Source organism: Chelonia mydas, chromosome 6, assembly GCF_015237465.2.
Source record: "Chelonia mydas isolate rCheMyd1 chromosome 6, rCheMyd1.pri.v2, whole genome shotgun sequence".
Lineage (NCBI taxonomy): Eukaryota > Metazoa > Chordata > Testudines > Cheloniidae > Chelonia > Chelonia mydas.
This window is the reverse complement of record NC_051246.2, coordinates 118,408,653-118,427,291: the sequence shown is the minus strand read 5'-3', so window position 1 is coordinate 118,427,291 and position 18,639 is coordinate 118,408,653. Positions and strand designations below refer to the sequence as shown.

General features: G+C 43.7%; 2 protein-coding genes across 7 annotated transcripts in view; both read right to left on the bottom strand.

Moving 5' to 3' along the window:
• PPP2R5E (protein phosphatase 2 regulatory subunit B'epsilon) overlaps positions 1-1,510 on the bottom strand; it is a 101,820-nt gene extending 100,310 nt beyond the window's left edge. The window contains exon 1 of one of the 6 annotated variants that reach the window (XM_043549718.1): positions 925-1,510. The gene's annotated coding sequence lies outside the window, so the exon portion shown is untranslated. The remainder of the gene's footprint in view (positions 1-924) is intronic. The other 5 variants (XM_043549719.1, XM_027830171.3, XM_007068005.4 and 2 more) reach the window with 5 other exon arrangements.
• A 12,295-nt stretch (positions 1,511-13,805) lies between these two features.
• The window catches only part of WDR89 (WD repeat domain 89), a 132,891-nt gene continuing 128,057 nt past the window's right edge, over positions 13,806-18,639 (bottom strand). The window contains exon 5 of the transcript XR_006291803.1: positions 13,806-16,058. The gene's annotated coding sequence lies outside the window, so the exon portion shown is untranslated. The remainder of the gene's footprint in view (positions 16,059-18,639) is intronic.

Here is an 18,639-nt window from a genome sequence, read left to right as displayed (position 1 = left end):
AATATACAAACACAAAAAGTTACGTTTTGTCAGCAGGACTCTGGAAATAACAAAAAATGACACACATTCTAGATTTGTTATTCCTATTTCGCCTAATTAAACAAAATTTTCATCTCCTTGTCAGATGTAATTGTTAAAAAAATCTAACCATTTCCCCAGAAATATTTGTACACAGTCTCAAAATGGAATTGCTAAGAACATTAACGGACAAAGACTGGAGCAGATCACTCAAACTGCAGGATCATTCTGTCAGCAAGACGCTTTACCCACACTTCTCTGCTGTAAATTTAGTAACAGTTTCTCTCACCTGATTTATACATTATTAAATTCTAATTCTAATTCAACAAGACTACATCCAGCCTTAACAACATTACAGTAAACACTGGTCACTTTTTCACATTCCTAAATGATCATTTAAATGCACTGAAAAACACTATTTCCATGGTGGGGTGGGGGGGAGGAATGAGGTTTTTATTGAGTGCAGCACAAGTGGTGGATAACTGCATTTACAGCTATAGCTTTCTCAATAGAAAGTGTTTATTTATAACACGGGAAATTTTTTAGTATTTTGGTAAATACACAGCGACACACACTAGAGACTGTCACCGCTGGGGACAATACGAGGAAAGGCGAGTGAATGTAAAAATACCGATGGATGCCACTGCAAGCGGCTAGGTAGGAGCAAGCGCCTCCACTAAGCACTCCGTGAAAGCAGGGGTGTAATTAGCTGCATTCTGACGGGTGTTACTGGATGTCATTTCCCTCCACCAGGGGATAAGTAACACAGCTGGACTCTATCCTTTACCACCCCCGCCCCGTGATCCCCATCTTCTCCAGCGCTCCCCGATCCTCCCGCCCTTCCCGCAGCCCTTCCCCCACGCCGCGGCCGGCTCGCTGCCCTCTCGGGGCTGGGGGTGAAGTTACCTTGACCCTCCTGGCAGAGAATTCGGAGCCGAGGAGGAGAAGGCGGAGTGAGCCGGGCTCGGCGGAGCGCGGCCGATCCCTGGCGGCGGCGGCCGGAGCGTTGTGCGCGCCGGGCTCTGTCCCTGCAGCTGCAGGAGCCTGTAGGCCTCGGCGGCAGCGGCCTCCTCAGCGCAGGGCGGCGTTGGCGGCGGGTTCAGGAACGGGCAGCTGCTCGGGCTCCGCTCAGTCCCGTGCGCTCGGCGCGGCCCCCTGCCTGCGATGGCTGCTGTCTCACTCACATTCCCGGCGGAGCCCTGCGGAGGGGCCTGCGGAGGGGCGGCCGAGCGCGGGCCGAGCGGAGAGGAGCCGCGGCAGGGCGGGCGGGCGCGGCGAGCGGCGCTGCGGCTGGCGCTGGGGGCCTCCTCTGCCGCTGGCTGGCTGGGGGAGCGAGGGGTCCCGGCTGTCTCGGGGTCGCGCTCGGGCTCGCTCGCTCCTATTGTCAGCCACTCTCACTGGGCTCCGGCCATGGCACACACACAACCGAACGTGCTGCCGCCGCCCACAGCCCGCCCCCCGCACACGCCCACTCAGCCTGCCGCCGCCGGGACGCGCCGCCTCATTGGCGCCCGCCGCCGGGAAGTGGGAGCGCCGCCGCCGGAGCCAGCGGGCAGCAGAGGTACGGGGCTGGACAGGACGGGGGCGGCAAGCGCAGACCGGAGGCCGGGCACCCACCGGGCGCTACTGCTGAGCCTGGCGGCGCCTCGGCAGGAGGAGCTGGGCTTTCCCTCGGGGCTGGCGGTGCTCCACCGGGCTCCTCGTCCGCTGCCCTCGCACAGGGAGCAGGCCGCCAGCAAGGCCTCGGACCGGGTAGCGCTGCCCGCCTGGCCCTGTAGCTCGGGGAGGCCTATGCCCTACCGCGGGGCTGGCACCCGGGTCTCTGTGCTGAAAGGCGCGCCCCGAAAAGAGACCCTCCCCGTCGGACAGGGCAAGGCCCGCTGCCCCGCGCACCCAGCCGAGCGAGGAGGGGATGCCTGCCAAGGTAAAGCCGAGCCCTCCCCGACGGAGCCCCGTAGGCCCCCGGGGTGCTCCACAGGCCTCCTGCGGGGAGGCGCGGCTGGCCGAGCCCCGCTCTGCAGTGGGGGGGCATGAACCATGTTGTCCGGCCGGTTCCCAGCCGGGATAAATACGTTCTGCCTCCTTCCCTCCACTCCCCCTGTAGCGTCGCTGCCTCACACGTGTGTGGCGGTGGGTGAGCTGAGCTGCCCAGCTGTTGTTTTCCCTGTGGTCTGTGTGGTGCCACACCATACCCGTGTACGTGACAAGGATGGGGGGGCAGGTGCTGAATAAATGTGAATTTACATCCTGTAACTGAAGAAATAAAGCTGCTTTTAAAAGTATTGTTTAACAACCTTTTTTCCCCCTGCAATGTGAAAATAAAAATGGGGAAGACACTTGCTGAATTCTCCCAATTATAAGATTTATGCCAGCCCTGCATATCTTATAGTAGGGAGCACTTGGGCTTCCCAGTGCCATCAGCTTGGTGTTTTCTAATGATTTTTTTAAAAAAATGAATACAGGTATATGTGTGCAACAAAGTGAGTATTTTTAATAATAGCTAATAACTTTCACATTATGGTTAAATATATATATGGTTTCTGTGTTATAAATATAATGCAGTATTTCCCCTATGATTTTGACAAAGTAAGGCCAAACCTTACTGATTTCACAAGGAAGTAGCTGGGAGTATAATGCTATAAAAACTTACTATAGGTATTCTTCCTCCCTCTCCCACCTTCACTTGCTCCTCTAACAGGTATTTTTTTTAAAAAGATGTTCTTTGAACTATTTAAGAGGAGCGAATTTTTTTATGTGAGCTACTAAAAAGTACACATTGGTAGTTCGTAATCATGGGTAACGTACTGAAAATCATGGTAGCTACTAGTATTAAGACCACATAGATGGTCTTTGCCTCATTTTCCTTTTATGCCTTCCCTCATCCCATTTGTTCTTTATAATTGTTTCCCCCGTAGTCAAGGAGTATACAGTAGTGCCACACTAAACACAGGACGAGTTGAACTGATTGCCAACATCCTTGCTAGGAAACTGAGTTAGTGTGAGAGCCATGAAAGATTTAAAGCTTCACTCTTCTCATTGCTATACAGATGGACAATGAAGCACTCAGAAAAAGTGTTTAAAACAATTCCATATGACTGAGTCTAAACTGCAAAAAAAATTGTCATTTCCTGTAAAGGGACAAAAAAGTAGTACACTACCTAGCTTGTCATGTCCCCAGAAAACTTGTATTAAAAAAAAAAAAACTACAATAGAGGCTTAGCTCTTAACTACATTAGAAAACTTGTATTGATGGAACTAAAAAACATTTAGTTACAGAGGAGCAAACCCCTAATACAGATACACTTAAATCACTTTAAATCCACTTCAACCAGTTTAGCTTACTGTAGTAATTTATGGTATTAAGCTAAATTGGTTTAAGTGAATCTATTATAGGGGTTTACACCAGTGTAACTAGATCAGTTTTTGTTACACTAGTGCAATTGTCCAATAGAGACAAGGAGTTCACCATTTCAGTTAACAGAGTTTCACATAGTTATGTCCCTCCATGTCTGTTAATTAAAATTCTCTAGATTAGCCAAATTCAGTGTCCTCCATGCCATTTGGATTATGTATAGAGAGCACTGGAGTGAGGCTTAGGAGACCTTGGCTGCTAGCCTCCTGGGGACCGCAGGTAAGTTATTGAACTTGTCTATGCTTTAATTTTCTCATCTGTAAAATGGGGATAATATTTGTCTCCTTTGTGTAAAGCACTTTGATATCTACAGATGAAAGGCAGTATATAAGAGGTTATTATTCTTAAAATAAGTTCCTAGGGATAGAAGAGCTAGTAGTCAGACTACTGCGATCCACATCTCCGCAGATAGTCTCATGACCTCCCTCTCTTGCTGTTTTATATAAGTTACTATTATTAGGTTACAGAAACTTATAGTAGAAAATGAATAAATCATATTTAAATGATGTATTCCATATAACTAAAAAATTGCTGTACAGGACTTGCTATTTCCATTTTTACTGCTACAGGCATGTTTATATTGTTTACTGTAATATTTATCAGTCTGATGTGATAAGCATGTCAAAACCATGAGACTTACTTTTTCTTTATCTTCTGACCAGCAAATTTTCCACAACTCTTCTTTCCTTTTCTTGCAGATTGGTTTTTCTTTTCTTTCCTGGTCATGTCCCATGAGTTCTCGTATTCCTTTAAGAGAAATACGAATCTTGACCTCAGATGTGCAGGGAGATTTGTCTGCACCCTGATGAAAAACTGTTGTCATGTTAAAGAGACACAGCTACTTTTTTTTTTTTTCATTTAATGCTTCATTTACATTTTGTGAAATCTGTATTTCCAAGAGATTACATATTCTGGCATCTAGGCAGCAATATAGAATATCCTAAAAATTCACAAATCTGTCGTTAAAGAATAAAAGCTACCAAACAAGCAGCACCAAGTAAAGCTCAGAACCCCCAGCATCTTCAAGGAAAAGCCTGTATTTATATATAAGCCTTTCAACATGCCCTAAAGGTTTAGGGGCAAAAAAGGCACTCTATTGGATCGTAGCACTCCTCCACTGATGTATCCCTATCCTGAATGAACGAGTTGCAGGACTGTCATCTCAAACATCCCAGGTCATCCTGTGAGAGAGAGGTGTTCTCTATAACTGCACTGCTCAATTTTTGCTGCACAATGTGAGCCCAATTAAATTTTTTTTTTCCTTCAGGAAAGTGCAACTATGAGCCTTTAAAACAGATTTTAAAAGAAATTTTCAAAGGTAGCTTGTTTTACTTTTAAGAATAGGCATTAAAAGGATCTGTGGAGAATGGTCTGTCCAGCTCAACATCTATAGTGCCAAAACAGTACTGGTGGGCAGAGCCTACTCTGCACCAATTACTCCCAGGTTTGGTCTGCCCAGAAGTTTCAAAGTGTGACTAAATATCCACTATCTAGGAAAAAGAAAAGGAGTACTTGTGGCACCTTAGAGACTAACAAATTTATTTGAGCATAAGCTTTCATGAGCTACAGCACACTTCATCGGATGCATGCCTCCGATGAAGTGAGCTGCAGCTCACGAAAGCTTATGTTCAGATAAATTTGTTATTCTCTCAGGTGCCACAAGTACTCCTTTTCTTTTTGCGGATACAGACTAACACGGCTGGTACTCTGAAACCTGCCACTATCTAGGGTTCATGGACCTGTCTGTGATACAGAATATGAATTAAATACGAGAAAGGGAGGCCACATGGCCCAGTGCTGCCTTCCTGGATTGGCACAACAGAAGAACCCTCTGTAAACTTTACCTAAAAACTTTTACCAAAGATAAGGTTGTGGAAGTCTTGCTCTGTTGGGTAGTAAACAGTTTTATTTGGCTACTTCATCTGGTCTGTGTATCCATACTGAGAGTTATATAATGCTCTCTAAAGCTGTGGTTCTCAACCAGGGGTACGTTTACCCCTAGGCTTACACAGAGGTCTTCAAGGGAGTACATCAACTCATCTAGATATTTGCCTGGTTTTACAACAGGCTACATAAAAAGCACAAGCTAAGTCAGTACAAAATAAAATTTCATACAGACAAAATGAGAAAGTAAGCAATTTTTCAGTAATAGTGTGCTGTGACGAGTGTTCCCTCTAATTTTTTACGTCCATGTACAGAATGAATTTTGTTATGTGCACCAATATTTGAGGTGATGTGTGACACACCACTTTCATATTGGTGCACATAACAAAATTCATGTGGTGGGGTTGGGGCTGAGGGGTTTGGAGTGTGGGAGGGGCAGAGGGTTGGGGTGTGGGGGAATGAGGGCCCTGGCTGGGGGCGGGGGGTGGGCTCTGGGGTGGGTCTTGGAGGGGCTCTGAGTTGGGGTGGAGCCAGGAATGAGGGGTTCAGGGTGCTGGGTGGGGGCTCTGGGCTGGCGATGAGGGGTTTGGGGTACAGGCTGCCCCGGGGCTGCAGTGGGGAGAGAGGACTCCCCCTAGCCCTCTCTCACCACAGCAGCTCGGGGCCTGGGGAGAGGCACCTCCCCCGGCCATAGCAGCTCGGGAGGGGCCAGGCCAGGCCAAGGGAGGGGCTCCTTGCCCCGGCTGGCTGTGGCAAGTCTGGGGCAGGTTGGCGTCGCGGCAGGTCGGCGCTGGGGCTTAATAGGCAGCTGCGCGGCCACACAGCTTAGAGGGAACTTAGGCTGTGACACTTTTGTATTTTTGTCTGATTTTTGTAAGCAAGTAAATTTTACGTGAGATGCAACTTGGGGTGCACGACATAAATCTGACACCTTAAAGGGGTACAGTAATCTGGAAAGATTGAGAACCACTGCTATAAAGCATCTACACATTGAGGGGAAGATTCTCATTGGTACGATGGGAATTGTTCAGACATTTTCCTGCTTACTAATATTGGAACTAGAAAAACCTTATGTCCCCAGACAACTAATTATTCAGCCCAACAGGAAAAAGACCAGAAAATGTTTTGCAGGAACAAGAAATGCCATCTGAACAGACAAATCAGCATGAAAACCAGGCTCTTCTATAAGGCCACAGAAATTGTCAAAAGTGAACAATCAGTGAAATAGTGCTTCAAAACAACTAAACTACTCTAAAATAAATGAAGTGCACCAGTGTCTAGGAGTGTTATTTTAGCATAAGTCCTCTTGAACCAAATTCAGCTCAGGCACAAGATCATTGTATTTAATCTGCTTACAGCCAGGATGACTTTTGCTTCTGACTTTGTTGTTAGTTTTGTTTTGGTGAATGGCACATCCAACTTTTGTTTTAATATTTATAATGGCAGCATCTAGTTTGCATGTTGACACACTTTAAAGGTGAGTCTTATGCTTGTTTGGGTTCTGTATAGAGCACCCCTGCCTGAGCCAACAATGAGAGAATGGAGAACCAGGTGGTAACTTCAGCAGTGCTCTCAAAACATGTGATTCCAGTTATGAAGATGGTATGGGGGAATTTGAAAGTCAGAGCCATGGCTAACAGAATGGGAGCCAATCCCTAATTTCTCTGTCTATAGATCCCTCTGTCTATGGATCCTTAGAAATCTATTCCTACAGTCAATGCAGTGCGATAGACAGACACTCACTTTTTTGGGTGGATGTCTCTTTCACGAACACTTTCTCTGCTGTCGCTTTCCCTCTAGTTCAGTTAGTTTCTTCTTTTGCCCAATCCCTTTTTTATTTCTAATTTGCTTTCCTGCCCCTGCCACGCTTCTTCTCTCACAAGTTACCACTTCCTGGTACGTCCCCTGCCTGCCTGTTTTCTCTGTCCTCTTAGGGGTATGCAGCTCTTTCGTCCGACCCTCTCCTCTCCAACTGTCATTCCCCAACTGCCCCTGAACCTCCAGTTCAAACATTCCATCCCTTCTCCTGTGAAATGGACACCACCCAAATGGTTCTGCTTAGTGGGTGAAAAACAGTATGGGAAAAGATTGCTCCCCCATGTGTCACATGTTACATTCTCCCTTACTTTATCGCTGTGGTTGTATCTCTATTGCAGATGAAACAAGATGAGATCTCATCTCGTTGATTTCTTCCCTCTTTCATATAAAGTCTCTCTTTCAGCTCTGAAATTAATGCCTCGTTTACCAAGGGAGTGCAGTCTTTGGTTGTTACCCTCCTCAGACAAAACCATTCTCCTGAGACTAGTGGCCTCATTTCTGGACTGAAGCTTCTCAAATGGTCTAGCTGCCTTTATCCTCATCTTCAAAAAAACAACAACAAAAGCAACCAGCAGCCACTACACCAACAAGTATATTTTCATATTTTTACTATGTCTGAAAGAGCTTTGTTCCCTTAGACTACTAATGCATTACTCACCATTTTATCTGGATCTTCCAAGCTTGCAACATCCTGCTTTCTTTCTTCCCAACTTTTCTTGCAAATTCAGAGCATGCTTCCCACATGTTCCTGTTCCTCCTTACAGGTGAAGAAGCCAGCCCTCAAGACTATCCTTAGGATGGTATCCTGATATAATACACTGTGTCTGTGACAGGGTAGTCTTAGTCCCTGGCAGATCCAAGAACGCTCACAAAGCATCCCCGTACATGTTGCAGACAACTGTTACACACACGATTTTTCATGGTGATATATATTACATATGTAACGCACAACTGGGCCATTAGCCACTTAATTGCTGCTAACCTGTCTTTCAGGCACGTAGGGAAATAAAAATGTAGTAATGTCCACTTTAAAAAGCCACAAATTCGAATGAATTCAAGTCAGGAGGGCCTGATGCTGTTCACCCGAGGGTGCTGAAGGAATTAACTGAAGAAATCTCAGAGCCCTTAGCAATTATATTTTCAAACTCCTGGATGACAGGAGAGGTTCCAGAAGAGTGGAGAAGGGCTAACATGTATTGCCCATTTTTAAAAAGGGAATAGAGGAGGAGCCGGGGAACTATAGAGCAGTCAGCCGAACCTCGATACCTAGAAAACTACTAGAGCAATGTATAAAACATTCAATTTGCAAATACTTGGAGGATGAAGGGGTGATCTCTAGCAGCCAGCCTGGATTTACTAAGAACAAATCATGCCAGACCAGCTGATTTCCTTCTTTGACAAGGTAACTGGTTTGGTGGATAGGGGGAATGCAGTGGACATAATATACCTGGACTTTAGCAAGGCTTTTGACATAGTCCCACATGACATTCTGATAAGTAAGCTAAAGAAATGCCAGCTTGGCAGAACTACCATTAAGTGGATATATAATTGGTTAAACAATCGCAAACAAAGAGTAGCTATTAATGCAATGATGTCAGATTGGAAGGAGGTCTCAAATGGAGTTCCACAGGGATCTGTTTTGGGTCCAGTGTTATTTAACATCTTTATTAATGACCTGGATGTAGGAATAGAGAGCATACAAATCAGATTTGCAGATGACACAAAGGAGAAGGAGGGTTGCAAAAACTTTTGGAGGATAAACATACCCAGTTCCTTCAGACTTTGCTCACATGGCTTGCATTCCATCCCTTTGATCATCTTTGTCACTCACCTCTGGATCCTTTCCAGTTTCTCTACATCCATGACCAACACTGGACACAGTAGCACTCTACTCGGCGCTGGTTAGGCCTCAGCTGGAGTACTGTGTCCAGTTTTGATCATCAATGTATAGAAAGGATGTAGAGAAACTGGAAAGGATCCAGAGATGAGTGACAAAGATGATCAAAGGGATGGAATGCAAGCCTTAGTGTTTGAAAGGCTCTTTGAGAGTCTCAGATGCACAGTTTTAGAGAGTTGCAATGTAGAAATAAGAAATTGAGTTTATAAACGACTATTACTCACTTAGGCGTGGTTTACAGTGGTGTATATATAGTTGAAATGTTCTTTCCTCTTCATAAGTTCTGTTCTCCTAATTTATTACATTTTAATGTATTCATTTTTAAATGCAGGGGGGAGGGGAGTTGCACTGATTTTGTTACAGAATAAAATTCCATTATTTGAAACATAATTAATCGTTGTCATTTCACACCATATGCTGGCTGGTGCTCAACAGTTCTGAAAGTGACCATTTACCTGTTACTGCGCAGTGTCACACAACACAAGATCATTCACAAACAAAATTAATAGGTGCAGTGAGAATGCTGTATGTTGCAGCATGTACAGCAATCACCACATGGTTCATACCAGGCCGCAAAAGAGCAAGGCCAGGTAGATCACACAACAACACCACAAGCTACTCTGACTCTATTAAAATGATCTTTCAAAGCCTCCCTGAGCCATATAGCTCCACACTGAGATCTTCTAATAGCCCTTGTATCTGGCTATTCAAATTGAGCAGACAGCCACTCCACCCCAGCAGAAACTTTTCCCCCTTTGCTTCACAGATATGCAGGACACAGCAGGCAGCTATAATCATTAGAAATTTTTTGTCATTGAGGTCCAATCTTGTGAGTAAACAATGCTAGTGTCCCTTCAAATGACCAAAGGCACATTCAACTGTCATTCTGCACCTGCTGAGCTGGTAGTTGAAGCACTCCTTGGTGCTGTTGAGGTGGCCAGTGTACAGCTTCATGAGCAAGGGGTAGACCTGGTCCCCTGGGATCAGTACTGGCATTTCAACATTGCCAGTGGTAATATGCCAGTCGGGAAAGAAAGTCCCTGATCGCAGTTTTCTGAACAGTGCTGTGTTCTTAAAGATGTGAGTGTCATGCGCCTTCCCTGACCTGCCTACACTGATGTTGATGAAGCATCCCTGGTGATCCACCAGCGCTTGCATAACCACAGAAAAGTAGCCTTTTCTGTTGATGTGGTCTGTGGCAAGTGGTCTCTGATGCCAAAATATGGACACGCATGCCATCTATCACTCTCCCCGCGGTTCAGAAACCCCCATGGCTGCAAATCCATCCACTATGTCCTGCCCATTTCCAGGAGTCACAATCCTGCATAACAGGAGGCGATTAATGGTCCAGCACATGATAATGGCCCCTGCAATGGATTTCCCGACTCCAAATGGATTCTTTGGCATTCCAGATTTCCACAGTGCTATTGCCACTCATTTGTCAGTGCACCTTTCATTTTGGTGTCCCTGAGCTGGAGGTCTGCGGTGATGTTGGCACACAGGTCCAGGAATGTGACCTTGTGCATCCAAAGTTCTACAGCCACTTCATTTCATCTCAAACCTGCATGACGATTCAATTCCACCAGTCAGGGCTTGGTTCTCGGGCCCAGAAATGGCGCTCCACCATCTGCAGCTGCTTAGTGAATTCCTCCAACAACTTTGAATTGGTTTTCACTATATCCCTCAGCAAGCTGTCCTCTAAGGAATCATCATGGTCCCCACTCCTCTGCACATACGCCAGGATCACGCGCCTTGTGCTTGCAACACTCATGCCAATAGTGCAGAGCTATGCAGGCTCCCTGCTTCTGTCAGAGATGATGGACAGTAAGGAAGGCCATGTAGGTTTTGGATTTTGAAAAAAAGGTATGAAAATTATGGGATATAGATGACATTAGGGAAGGAGACAGTTGCAAACTGGGAAGTTGACTCCATGCTCCCAGTCAACTCTACAACACATCTCAGCCGCATCACACATTGCCAAAACTTCCCAAAAGACAGAGCGCTGGATGATGATGAGTTACATACCTAGCCATTGTGCACTGCACTCTGCATCAGTACAAGGACTCCTGGTGAGTATGTGCCCTACTGACACAAGGAGCCACATATGCATGCACACAAGCGATAATCTGCAGCAGCTATATGCAATGTAGACATGGCCTTACTGTAGAAGTTACTATTTTTCATTGCTCTGGGAAGATTTGAAACTTTCTGGAATGCTAATGGGCTTGAAGTGCTCTCCTAGAAGTGGCAGGTAAAACAAATCTATGGAGCTGGACTGGCAACAGGCAAGCGAAGAAAACTAACATCCACTTAAGAAACTGTTCTCCCTTCTTTCTCACTCTTTTAAAGAAAAATCCCTTCTTTGTGTTAGTATTTTCATATGATGATGGACTGCTGCCATTTTGGATTAGATGCATCATGTGGTTCCACACTGGGCAATGTTGCCAAACTGAGTAATCATGTTAAACTTTTAAAAGTTGCATGTATTTTATATAATATTTTAACTTAGGAATAGCAACATGGCTGGAGAAATGAGGAGAGGGTTTAGAGTTAAGAAGTCTTTGGGTAAAACCGGGCCCCAGTAGCAAAAGTCCTATTGACTTCAGCGGGGCCAGGATTTCCCTCTTAATTTCTAATCCTCATTCACCACTGACCTATTGTGTGACCTTGAGAAAATCTCTTCATCTCTCTGCTTAGTTTCCCCTCTAACACAGGGATAACCGTACAAGTTTACCTCATAGGACTGCTGTTAGAATTCAGTAGCTGATGTTTGTAGTGCTTTGAACATGCCAGTTGCTGAGTATTATTGGTTTTGCCAACCCATGGGAGAAGCAGTAAATGGACGCTGTCCAAATCACTCCATTTGTGCAGCAAACACTCCACATTTCTTGATGTTTTCAGTTAGCTGTATTTGGAGTGGAATTTCTAAATCTTATAGTGAATAGGAAAGGTTGATCAAACACTTTGAAGTTTAGTGACTCATAGAAGTATTCTGGACTTTGAATTTTGTATGATTGTTTTATAACTGAAGAACAGTGTTCTGCTTTCTGAAATGGTGGCATTCACTGCTGTGGTACTTGGAATATCAGCAACTGGCTGTGCACGCAGCCCTGTCACAATCTGAAGGAAGGCTCAAACTGTTGATTTTCTATTCAGCAATTACACATTTAGGACTCAACCTTCAAATGTGCCTAACCTAAATTCAGCCCTTCTGAAAGGTAGGGGGCAACGGTGGTGTTATGACCCCTCTCCATCTCCTTTAATCCTGGGGCTGCCCAGGGGCCAATGTGAGCTCTGGCCTAAATTAGAGCAGACTCAGCCTATTGAAATAAGTGTAAATAGAAATAAAAATCCAAATAAAACAGTTTTACAAGTATTTCATTCCATAGTAGATGGGCACATGTAAACACAAAATGCGTCTATGTTCTAATATGTAATGAACCCTATTTTTCGCAACATTTGTGACCTATGTAAGGAAAAAAGGACAATTATGGGACCTTGCTCATAGGAGTAGTTCTACTGTTACTGAACACAGTAGGACTGTTTGTCTGAGTAAGGGTGGCAGGATCCGGTGCCTAAATCCTTGAACTGTTACCAAGAATATTGGCATCTAGTGGTGTTTCACAGAAATCCCTGTTAAATATGAGATTACTGAAATCCGTGTCTACACATCCAATACAGTGAAATGTAGGAATTCAGAATGATATAAACTTAATCTTTATATGGGACATAGTATTAAAGCACATTAAAATATGTGGCAAAATGACACTGAGTTAGCTGTACGGTTGGGTTTGTTGTGCACAGTTCTAGGTTACTAATACAGACTATGTTGCTATGTGCAGAGCTCACAGTAAATAGGAATTTACAGGTTGCAGCAGTTTAGTGTTATCAGCTGTTATTGTTTGTTTCCTTCCCTAGAAAATGACAAACTCAAACACTTAAAGAAAGGAATGAAATAACAATAGTAAAATAAAGATGAAAGGAAGAAGTGAAAGGAAGAATTCTTAGGATGTGTATTCCTAACCATTTGGCAGTGTTAATATACTCATAGATTGCATCTTCTGGTGCTGTGTCCTAGTCTACAGCACAAACCCAGAGAAAGCTAATGTAAATGAAGAAAAAAATAAATTGTATAATTGTCAATTATGGGTAAACCCCAAATCTAGTTATAGTTTGCTTTTGGGGAGGTTTTTTTCTTTTCACAGTCACCAGTTTAAAGGGAAGGCCCACTGATTAGATAGGTCACTTAGGTTCAATATAAGTATTCACTAAATGAGAATATTATAATGTTGCAAATTTGCTGTAGAAGAACTTGTAATTGTTTCAGTATCTCAGGTGAATAAAGGGTGCTTGTGTCTCATTGTGGGGTCTTCAGTCTTTATGACACTCTTCTTCCAACCTCTTTTACGTCTAGGAAGCCCCCTTTGCTACTATAGGATAAGACTGAAAGAATCTACTTCACCAGGCATTGAACATAAGCAAGGTTCAAAGTTGGTGTGTGGTAGTGGGACAAAGGAATTCTACAGCATGCTGAGGAAAACCACCACCCGCCCCTATAGATGAATCCCCCCTGGGCACAGCTGTCCCCATGGGTGGGTGGGAGGGATGTAATGGTGGTGGGTTAAGCTCACAGATTTTACCCATGACAACCTTTCAAAGGCTGGTGCGCCCACCACAGAAATATCACCAGAAATAATTTTATTTCAGAACAAAATTCAGGGACAGTTTTACATATAGCAAGCTTACAGGAAATTGTAAGAGCAATAGTCCTCCAACCTATGTCAGAGTCCTACACATTAAGGTCTCTGATTATCTACAGATATTCTCCCACAACTGTGTCCCAAAATAAGTATTTTCTCTGCTGATATCGCCCTTGTAACTTAGCAGGACTGAGGCATTTGTTTATCAAAGTTTTTGGAAGTAGCAGAAGTACTCAATGTTTTGCTTGTGTTTCAGGAGTTAAGTTTTTTAAAAAAATAGATAACCCACATATGTTTTTATATGTAGAGACTTTAGGTTTTCCTCACTGCCATTAATATCTACTGTAGAATCTCTCTCCAGACTGCCTTTAATGGGTGCCATAGGCCATCACAGCCTTTCAGGACCAGACCATTTTTTCTAAGAGGAATATTTTTCAAGGGTTGTCATTGGCTTTAATGCATGAAATAAAACATAGTTAAACTCCTATTGACCCAAACTGACCTGGGGCAGAGGGTTTCCATGGTTTTGTCAAGCTTCAATAAAATGAAACACGAACCTGTCTTCTTACCTCTGCTTCTTTGTACATAGCTTACAATAGCAACAAGCAGAGCCTTATTTCTTCTGTGTACCTTCATCTGCATTTTCTCACTCACTCCAAGTGTGACTGGAATTAACATATTTAGAAATTCAAAAATATTTCATTAATCTATACAGAGAGTTATTAGGTTTGTAGCAGCCAAGATACAGTGAATGTGTCTGCCATAAGGGCCAGGAGGAACTTCTTTCCTCTATAATCAAACACTCAGTGAAGGGATATGTCCATTTACTGTGGAGACATTTTTCTTACTGAAGAAAATGCTTAACATCACACTAAAGTGATTGGTAGACCACTAAATAACTACAAGTGCATACACAGTGAATTTTCAAAACTTTCTAAAAACGCCAATCATCATTTTAATTTCTGCACAGAATCATTGAACTGTAGGAGTTGCAAGGGACCTCAAGAGGTTATCTAACACACAAGTGTGCACCCACCCTGAAGCACGATTAACTAACTGTGAATGGTCTTAGTCTCTCTCAAGGAACACTCATTTTACTGCTACTTCCCAATGGAAAGCCTCATTTGCTGAGATAGGACCTAATCCTGCAAGATGCTGAACACACTAGAAGTTGCAGGTTCAAAAAAAAAAGGGGAGGGGAGGGCATGCTTTTTCCATATCTTCCTTTCCCAAACACATGGTTCCATGCTCTCCATAGGTCATCTGCCCAAACCTGTTTCCTGTGTTATGCTGCTGAGTCTGGACAGGCCAAAAATTTATGTGCCATATTGTATACATGGGTTGGATAAACAACTTCAAAAGCTACCTATTGCAGTACTGAAGAGAGATTTGGAAGAGGTGTGTATAAGTGTGCGTGTGTCCATCCAGAAAGTTGTGAGATGGGAGAATAATCTTCCATAGTAGTTTTAGTGTCTGAGCTGTGAACACAGTTGTAAGAATTTGAGCATTCTTATACTTTGCTAGCAACAAGGGTGAAAAGTTTTTACTTCTGTTAACTCTCCTTACTTTTAGTCTGTCATAGATTGTGCCTAATGCTAAAATTTATAAGACACATGGATCATCTCTAGAATCACAGAAGTAAGTTTTGCATATTCCTCAATCCTAGGAAGTTTATTTTATTTTATTATGATTATGAACCACATGCTGCAAGTATGTGGAACTTTCCTTTACAAAATATTCTGAAGTTTCTGGGTTTTTTTTAACTTTAAAAAATTAAATGTCTATAATTCTGGTCTACAAATTCTGTCTATAAAACTAGTCTATAATTCCCCAGATCCTCTTTGTTCCCCGGGTTTTTTTCCCTGCATTTTATGTCTCTTGCTGGGTGTAGCTCCTTTTGTGCCTTAGCCTTTCTGATTTTGTAACTACATTGTCGTGCTGTTCTTTTGTACTCTTCCTTAGCAATTTGTCCATGTTTTCTCTTTTTGTAGGATTCCTTTTGATTTTCAGGTCATTAAAGAGCTCCTGATGGAGCCATATTTCTTTAATATTGTCTCCTTGAGAAACCGCCAGCTCTCCTGAACAGAGATTTTCTTCCCCATGGGACCCTACTTACCAGTTCTCGGAGTTGGATAAAGTCTGCTTTTTGGAAGTCCGTTGTCCTTATTCTGTTGCTCTCATTTCCCCTTTTCCTTGGTATTATGAAATCTGTCATTTCATGATCACTTTCATCTAAATTGCCTTCCACCTTTAGATTTGCTACCAATTGCTCTCTGTTGGTCAGAATCAACTCTAAAATGGCTGTGCCCCTGGTTGCTTCCTCCACTTTCTGGAACAAAAATACATACCAAGAACTTATTGGAAAATTGTGGTTTGCTGTGTTACTTTTCCGACAGAAGTCTGGGTGGTAAAAGTCTCCCATTACTGCCGGGTCTTGTGTTTTGGATATTTCTATTATTTGTTCTAGAAATGCCTCATTTACCTCCTCTTCCTGAGTTGGTGGTTTATATGGTAGATCCCTATCAGAAAATCACCCCTATTTTTTAGCCCTTTTATCTTTATCCAGAGACTTTCAACTAATCTGCCTCCCACCTCCTGCTGGACCTCAGAACAAATGCATATATTCTTGATATATAATGCAACACCTCCTCCTGGTTTACCCTGCCTGTCTTTCCTGAGCAAGCCATTTCACTTTACACCAATATTCCATTTATGAGCCTTATCCCACCAAGTATCTGTGATGCCTTAAGTTATAATTTTGTGTATGGACTAATATTTACAGTTCTTACAGTTTATTCCCTATAGTCATTGCATTTATGTACAGACATCTAAGATGCTGAGCAAATTCCCCCACTTATTTCCCTTTCGTTGCTCCTTTGACCCTATTGTAAATGTCTATGTCTACCCCTACAACATCTAGCCCTCTGTTAAGGTTACCTTTTTTTTATGCTTATCTGTGGGCTTTTGTCCCCTGCCCCCTTTGAACCTAGTTTAAAGACCTTCTCATTATTAGAGTGTGCAAAGGTGCTCTTCCCCTTCTTGGTTGGGTGGACCCCATCTCTTCCCAACACTTAGCTTAGCAAAAACAAGGTTAAGGGGTGACTTCATTACAGTCTGTAAATATCTACTTGGGGAATAATATGTAATAATGGGCTCTTCAGTTTAGCTGAGAAAGGTGTAACACAATCCAATGGCTGGAAGTTGAGGCTAGACAAATTCAGAATGAAAATAAGGAGGAAATTTTTCACAGTGCGGGTAACTAACCATTAGGACATTTTACCGAGGGTCATAATGCATTATCCATCACTGACAATTTTGAAATCAAGATTGGACGTTTTTCTAAAATACCTGCTCAGGGAATTACTTTGGGGAAGTTTTATGGCCTGTGCTATACAGGAGGTCAGACTAGATTATCACAATTGTCCCTTCTGGCCTTGGAATCTTTGACTCTATGAATTTATTGGCAGACAGCTTCAGCAGGCATTTTGCCATCAATCATGAGTGGGAGTTTGTCATGGGGCAGGTACACCCCATCACCCTGGGGTTGGGCAAGGGCGTGTTAGCCCCACAGTTAAAATCAGTATGGCTGCCCTCAGCCCCAGGGCTGCGTGGCCCAAGGGCCAGCATCAATAAGACTCCCCTTAGCTGCAGGGAAGCGCTGCCCAATGGCCAGAGTCAATAGGAGAGGGATTGATGGGCTGCCTCCCAAAGGGAGCAGCTGAGGTAGGGAGCCCATGCCCTCCCTGCTTCACCGGGTCCCAGCCCAGGGCCCTGGTAGTGGCAAATGGGTTTGCCACTAAGTCGGCAGGGAATCCACCTGCAGCATGCCGACTGCTGCAGGGACACTGGCTAGTCCTTCCCTGGGCTACTTCCTACTGTGACTCCTGCAGTTGAAGAAGTCGGGGTGTCTTTGGAGTCTCTGGGCTCCTTGGGCAACGACTGCAATCTCCCTGGGGCATCCACAGACACCTGGATGTGTCCAGTTCTTGGCACCACATTTCAGGAAAGATGGGGACAAACTGGAAAAAGTCCAGAGGAGAGCAACAAAAATGATTAAAGGTCTAGAAAACATGACCTGTGAGGGAAGATTGGCAAATTGGGTTTGTTTCATCTGGAGAAGAGAAGACTGAGGGGGACATGATAACAGTTGTCAACTATATAAAAGGTAACTGTTACAAGGAGAGAGAAAAATTATTCTCCTTTGTGACAGTGCACTCCATATGATGTAATGAAAATATGCTAATGAGTGAATATAAGGTAACTGGAATATGCTTCATGCAAAAGGTCTCTTGTAAGGTATCATTACAAAGCTTCCAATGAAGTGAGCTGTAGCTCACGAAGGCTTATGCTCAAATAAATTTGTTAGTCTCTAAGGTGCCACAAGTCCTCCTTTTCTTTTTGCGGATACAGACTAACACGGCTGCTACTCTGAAACCTGTCATTACAAAGCTTATAATCTACTGAGTGTGTTCATCTTATTTGTATAAATGTATCATTCTTGTATCTAAAACTAGAAATATGAAATATAATTCTGAGGTCCTGTTGTAATTATGCAAAGTGTGGGCCATTAATGGTGGCTTGGAATCTTGATGGCTCCCATTAACCAGGACAGTTGGTTGTAAATGGCTCTGTTTACTTGTAAGTCTTCCTGTATACCTGTGTGCTGGCAAGTGGGTAATGAAGTCTTACAGTGACATGTGATCATGTCACCTGAACTGGAATCCATCTTTAACCTGGTGCTTTTCCATTTAGAAGAAGGGGTGGGAACCCAGAGAGGGACAAAGGATTCCCGCCTTGTGCAAAAGATATATAAGGGGGTGGAACCGAACAAAGGGGGCTGCAGTCATGAGAAATCCCCTAGCTACCCCTGAGCTGGAACAAGGACTGTACAAGGGGACAGGATTGGGCCC